This window comes from Lissotriton vulgaris, chromosome 9, assembly GCF_964263255.1.
Source record: "Lissotriton vulgaris chromosome 9, aLisVul1.2, whole genome shotgun sequence".
In the NCBI taxonomy this organism is placed as follows: Eukaryota; Metazoa; Chordata; class Amphibia; order Caudata; family Salamandridae; genus Lissotriton; species Lissotriton vulgaris.
Window position 1 is genome coordinate 362244709 of NC_141697.1, and position 6930 is coordinate 362251638.

The 6930-nt window shown below is 44.1% G+C and overlaps 1 protein-coding gene across 1 annotated transcript in view; it reads right to left on the minus strand.

The window, feature by feature from the left end:
- The window catches only part of DICER1 (dicer 1, ribonuclease III), a 521797-nt gene extending 516718 nt beyond the window's left edge, over positions 1 to 5079 (minus strand). Inside the window, exon 1 of the mRNA XM_086937733.1 lies at positions 4919 to 5079. The gene's annotated coding sequence lies outside the window, so the exon portion shown is untranslated. The remainder of the gene's footprint in view (positions 1 to 4918) is intronic.
- Between the last annotated feature and the right edge of the window lie 1851 nt (positions 5080 to 6930).

A 6930-nucleotide genomic window follows, 5' to 3' on the forward strand; every position in this document is an offset into this window, starting at 1 on the left:
TAATGAATTGGGGAGCTGAGTTCATCCTCAATTACCAAAAGAGCATTTATTGTATCCCCTGTTATGAGGTGGTTTCTTGTATGTGTCTTCTTTTTATCCGGTCATGTTACCTTTTTTTTTTTTTACCCCAGGTCAAGTTTTAACCATTTGTATAAGATTATCAGAAGAGAAGGGGTTTTAATATGAATCACTTTGCATATGTAATTGTGGGCTGGTCTTACCGTGACATTCTTAACTTTTTACTGTGATATATGAATGTTTTTAATTTGTTCTTTTATGGTATTGTTTTGATGCTGAATAAAGTATTAATGGATTGATTGAACTAGACTATTTTATTTCTTTTATAGCGCTACGTCGTGATGTAATGATCTCATTTGCATGCTGTCCTACTTGGTCAGTTCCCCCGCTTCTTTTTATAGGACTTGTGCCCTGATACGCACTATACATGTCTCTACAAGGCCGTTCTTTTTTATATATGGATAAAAACTAACATTTATTTTCACAAAAAAAACATAGCCTTAAGGTCTTAATATCTCCCTACATATACCTCCAGCCATTACTTTACGCTCCCAACCCCAGAGCAGATCAACTGTCCTTGCTCAAGCAGTGGCCTAGCTGTAGTTTGATTCTATGGCCTATCCAAGTGCTTAATATAGCACTATTTTACATGAGAATAATGGTGTATTTTTTCAGACAGTTGTGCATCCTGAGAGTGCATACTACCTCAAAAGTCTACTCTGTGTTCCTAAAATCCTGCATGAAACTATTGAACTTGATTTACGATTGTCGCGTCTCCTTATTTTCTTTTGAATTCATGCCTCCTCACACTGAGTTCAGCCGATTATAACTCATGTGCTTGTATGCCTTAATCTGTTATTGTATTTCTACAAATTGCCTAGACCTCATTTCAAAGATCGCAACGTGTCCTTTGAAAGTCGTACTCTGCAACCTAACAATACATAATCTCATCAACTAATCCCACCAACTAACGGCATTAATTCACAATACCTCCCGCCCGTCACTACTGATCACACCTGTCTCCTACTAATTTAATCCACCTCAAAGACACTAGAGTAAATGCACTGAATGGTCTCCTTAAGAGAGCAAGGTCAATCCAAGTTACTAACAACAACCAACTACTACCATGTGTTCCGGAGCAGCGTGCGCCCAGGCATAAGGAACTTCAACGCCTCATCAGGGGTAGGTAGCACTATATAAATACATTAATAATAAACAATTCTCGACATTGTAAGGATTTCAGTGAGAGGTGTAATGAGTGCCTCACACCTGGTGGCTGGACTGACTGGTAGTGTAACAAACGTCCACCTTCAGGTCAGGACGTGCAGCAGTACATTGTTTTGTTACAAACCCGTTTCCAACCCAACTAATCGCATCCTTGACTGACTAGAAAGAGTTTTAAATCCCTTTTTAGACACTTAGATTTGTAAAGAAGTGAGAATTGTTTTCAATGATATACCATGGGTAGCAGCGTACCGCCTAGCTAGAAAATAAGTGTCACTCCAAATATCACGCATTAGGTACATGGATGTTACACAAGCACATTCTAAACATGAGAATACCACACAAAGTCTAGATAAATCGATCCATGGTATGCATGATTTCGACTACCTAATCTGAACTCTATAAAAGGTAACTGCTCACTTTGTCTAGATGATAGACGAAACACCATGCTTTATATGACCCTAGCTCCTAGATCACTTGCCTTATCTGCTGCACACATCACCGAGTCATCTGTATGTAAAGCATGACTCACCTTATCTGAAAGCTTGAGCGACATTTCTTTTCTGATTTTACAGGTATTTTTAGATGAAAACCTGGCGCTGAAATGTGATGAAGCAAGCCCAAACCACACTGCTCTCTCTTCCCTGACCAAAGCCAACAGAAAGCAAGCAACAAGACCGGATTACCATACCAGTTACATTGCACACACGCTCACAACAAGAGACACTAGTCCCCGGAATGTGCGCCAACTGAGCCTAATTTCTCGCGCTAGATTTCTCTTAAAGAGCTACAGTGCCAATAGTGTTCACTTCATGTGCCCCCGCAGCGGCTACCATAGTGAAAGCTTCAGTAGAAGATGTGCTTCCAGTTGAACCTTGTTGAGAGTGTTGCTGTAAACTTGAGAAATGGCTTGGTGCATTTGCCGTCTACGGTGATTTATTTAGGGCATTAAAGCTAATATCTAACACGAACAGAGTCTTCCATGCCACACAGATCGTTAATTGAGCAACACTAACGAGATTTTAAGCCTGCAGAATGGCTAAATCTCAGCCAGAGGTTGAGATTTAGAGGAATGCAGGAGTAAGAGACAGTCTGTGAAATACAGGGAAAAATGGGACGATAGAGACAGGGAGAGACTGGGGAGAAGGTCATGGAAAGAAAGGGGTAAAGATGAAGAGTCTGGGAAAGAAAGAGGAAGACAGAGCAATACAAATTTTCGGAATTGGGGGCGTGTTTTTGGGTGAGTGACAGATGACGTCACAGATAGAAAGAACGCAAAAAACACGCCCCCGAATACGAAAAAGACTGGGCTTAAAGGGAGTGACGCTCCACTCTTCCAATGGCTGGCCAGCATTTACGAGGCAAGCCATTGGAGAAGAGGAGCGGCTTCCAAGCCCCCTCTAAGAAACATTAAATCTCGGGCTCCGCCCACTGCTACGCAGTGCGATGGTCCTCGACCTAAAAAGGGCCCCCTGCTCAGTGCTCGTCTTTAAACTCCATGGTTTCCATCAATGCGCCATGGTTTCTATCACAACAAAGGGCCCGATGTACTCCCCGATAGGTCAGCATTCTAATCTTTGGTTACTCATCACCGGACCGCCGAATTCAATGAACTGAGGCGTTCAACATGCGCACACTCCACTTGCCAGCTCAAATCACTGTTCATGGCCATCCCGGCTTCCGCACGGCTCCTCTTGTTACCGTGACTTGCAGCCACATATACACACCTAATGGGCACACAGCACACCATGCGGGCAGTTTCAAAAGCAGCATCAGATCTCAGTAAGTGGACACATGCTCCCCATCTCAGGGTAGCCTTACTGTCCATTAAAATGCCACACTAACGCAACGGCACAGGGACACGTTCTCTACACCCCTGAGAAGTATGCTGAAGTTTAGACTAAGCCCCAGCATAGCGCAGCTCAACGGTCGTCTCATTCTGCTGCTGTTGTAACTCGGGCTGCAAATATCATTCTTGATGCCATGCTGCAAGCACCACCTTCACAGTTGGTACCACAATGGTCACATCAGACGGCAGATGCAGCACACAATTTAAACCAAACAATGCAAAACACCTGCGAGATTACATGCACATGCTGGTCGTCTCATTCTGCTGCTGTTGTAACTCGGGCTACAAATATCATTCTTGATGCCATGCTGCAAGCACCACCTTCACAGTTGGTACCACAATGGTCACATCAGACGGCAGATGCAGCACACAATTTAAACCAAACAATGCAAAACACCTGCAAAATTACATGCACATGCTGGTCGCGGAGCCAGTACCCCAAACATCAACACTGCAGGTTCACAACACTGCCACTTCCCAACAACGTAAGACGGTATAAAGACGTGACTTTTCTCCAACCTTTAGCCTAACTGCCTCTGTGTCCGCTTCCATCTGCTTTGGCGCTGGGACACCCTGTTGCTGGGGTAGCCATGCGCTCTAGAAGTACGGATAACATAAGTACGGATAACATAAGCACGGATAACATAAGCACGGATAAACGCTGCGAATCCGGTTGAACAGCACACAGTCCACGGCACCTGTGGATTTCTTTAAATGATCCCAAAATATTTACCATTAGTGCTGTTGGTCCCTTTACTAAAGTGCTTCCTGTTCATACATTTGTATGCTGATAGATGACTGTACTTGAACAATAATGTTCATTCGGCTCGGGCCTTTAACGCTGCAGGGGGGCTTTAATAGCAGGTATAGCTCACTACGGCGGGCTATAAGGCTATATTAAAATGAGAGCTGCCACATCTGATGAAACGCCCGACTCTGTGGGCTGTCCGATGTAGTGGACGCTGGCGGGTCTCTTAAGAGGGGAGTTTTCGTTTTCAAAAGAACTTTAGTTTCTTTTTCTTGGTACTCTTCTTAATTTCTACTGTAGTTGCTTCATTGCTCCATTTCACAAACATGCTTCTATTTCGTAATAGTGGCAAGTTTTATCAAAGTTATAGTGTAGAATAGATTCCAAGAAGATTGATTAGATCTTAGTTTCATGTAGGTAGCTAAGCCCCCCCAGGAGAAGCATCCTGCTACTCAGCCCATACATATCTCCAACTGACACTCCAATCCCTCAAAAACTCTAGATGACCACCAGCAGGTAATGGCTGAGCAGCAGGGACCTGGAACATTGGGGAGGATGTATTAAGATACAACACCGGCCCCAAACCAGGTGGTGAATTCAGTTTGAAAGCAATTTAGCCTTTCCTCGCTAATGCTTACGCCCCCAGCCCCCCAACCACTCCCAGGGAGCAGTGGGTAAAGATCTCACGGTCAATCAAAGGAAAGACTGGGACAACCATCACTGCAGGGACATGAACACTGACTGTGTTTTGGGGCTGAAGGGCAATACGGTTCCAAACCCTCCTTAAACTCCCCGTACTTGAGTGGTTGCGGTATAGCTCAGTAATTGTCCATCCAAATCCGCAGAAGGCTGGGTGTGGTGATAAAAAGAAACCCATCACAGCAAGCTCAGAGGGTGCATCTTATGGGGTTAGTTCAGTCCCAGTTCTGAAGTGCCCAACCTGGGGCAGCCCTAGTGTGACATCAAGAAAGGATGCACCTCCGCCCAGCCACAGCGGACCGGCAGGTGTGGAACCGGAGGCAGCAAAGTTCCACCCCTGCGCAGCGACCGGCAACTCTCCAGTTGAAACTAACACTTACCGTCCTCTCTGCAGACCCAAGCTCGCGAATGCAGAGGAAACCGTCCAGACGGCAGCCGCAGAAACTAGTCTCAGCCCTGGGTACTCTGCTAGGGTGGCACCACCTAGGGCCTACACCCGGGTTGGAAACCTTGGTTGGTGCTAGGGAGCAGCGAAGGAGGGGGTGGGTCGCAGGAGGTGACATAGTCGTGATGCAAGCAAAGGCCGAGTGGATCTCGGCAAAGTCGCGCGCTTCAGAAGCTGCTTGCAGGGCGGAGCCTAGGTATACTTTTCAGTCGTGAGCGCGAGGTGGGAGACGTTTTCTCTGTTCTGTTTTCACAGGGGCCATTGACGTCTGCCGGTGTTATATCATATCGGGTATCCTCTCGGAATCGTGTATTCCCTGATCTGCTCTTGTCGGAAACGAAACTTCGCTCGAGCAGCGCCAGACAGAAGCAGCAGATCTCTTCTCGGGCTGAGTTACGGGATAAATGATTCAAGAGGCTGCCAAACTCAAAGCAGGCCATACATTACCAGACACTTGTTAAATACTGCAGCGGGCCTCTATTGCTCCAGTTAAAACAGGCTGAAAAGCATGCTTAATGCAAATATTAAAACTTACAATAAAGGACAATTGATTGCATATACACGTTGAAAGCTACGTATTTTATTTATTTATTTATTCTATTTACTGCAATTTTATATAGCGCGAACTTTACCCGGAGGTGTCAGAGCGCTTTACATAAGAACCAGTTGTAAATATTTGATGGAGGATATGCAATGATAAATAATGAAATAAACACGTGGGGAAGAGAAAGCGAATGGAAACAATGGCAGGGGTTACAATAGAAATCTACAAGGGGGAAAAAACATCAAAACTTGAGAAAGATTAAAGGGTGAAGGAAATAAAAGTAATGAGAAAGCACGATTTGAAAACGGAAATAATCGTTTTGGTTTTATATAATTGACATATTACAAAGTGTTATTAACAAAGACATAACTTGCACAGTAAGTTCAATAGCGTTGCATGTTTGATTAAATTCAAACAATGGCTAGTTTGCCTCCTTCAATCCTGTCAAGTTTCCCAGGTACATACATGTGTGATGTCCTGCTCCAGGCCAGGTTTTTTTCTTGGAATTCTGGGAATTCTAGCCAGGGCCAATGGAATTATACGATTGTACGGCTGCTGCGAATTTCACATAATTATGAATTTGCTGCATTAGCCACATAATCCACCATCTGCCACATCATTTGCAGATTTTTTACAAAACAAAAAAAATGATTTTAGCTCAAACGTTTCAAAAGTTAGAAAAAATGCAGCAACATATATATATATATGTTCCAGGGCGGTCGAAGGCCCTTTTCAAAACTTGACTGGTCAGCTGTTTCTTATTGCTATATTTGAGTGTTAAACTGGTACTAATAGGGTGCAACCAATTCCCAGATAGTGTTACCAAGTTTAAAAATGATGAAATAATGAAGTAATATGTGGGAGGGCAGGTTTGATATACAGGCGAGGAGGCTGTATGTATTTGCCAAAAGATTGATTTTTATTATCAGAAGTAACAAGGGTCTGTGATTCAGGATGATTTTCTTCCGGTTCCTCTTCTGATGGGATCCTGGTTGAGCTGGATGGGGATGGAGAGGGCGATGTTTCCGGCTCCTCTTCCAGGTCAAGGTTATCACCCCGCAGGCTCATAAGAGAAGAAAAGAAGGAGCCGTCAGACACGAGTTTTAAGTCACTTCTGTATTGTAGACCTGATAGACACCTGAAAATGCACAAAGAATTTCTCTTTCTGTGCATTTTTTGGGGGGGGGGGGGGGGCAGTCGTTTAATTCTATGTCAGGACGGAGGCTCCGATTATGCTTTTCTCAATTTCTTTACTAGACACAGCAGCCAATGAAAACACAGTAAAGAAATCAAAAAACTACACTACCCATAAACACTGGGGAAACATAGAGTATGTAGATAGTATATAAACAGTCATAGAGGTTCCAACTTCCTCTTTCTTTGCTGCTCCGCAGCCAGTTAAA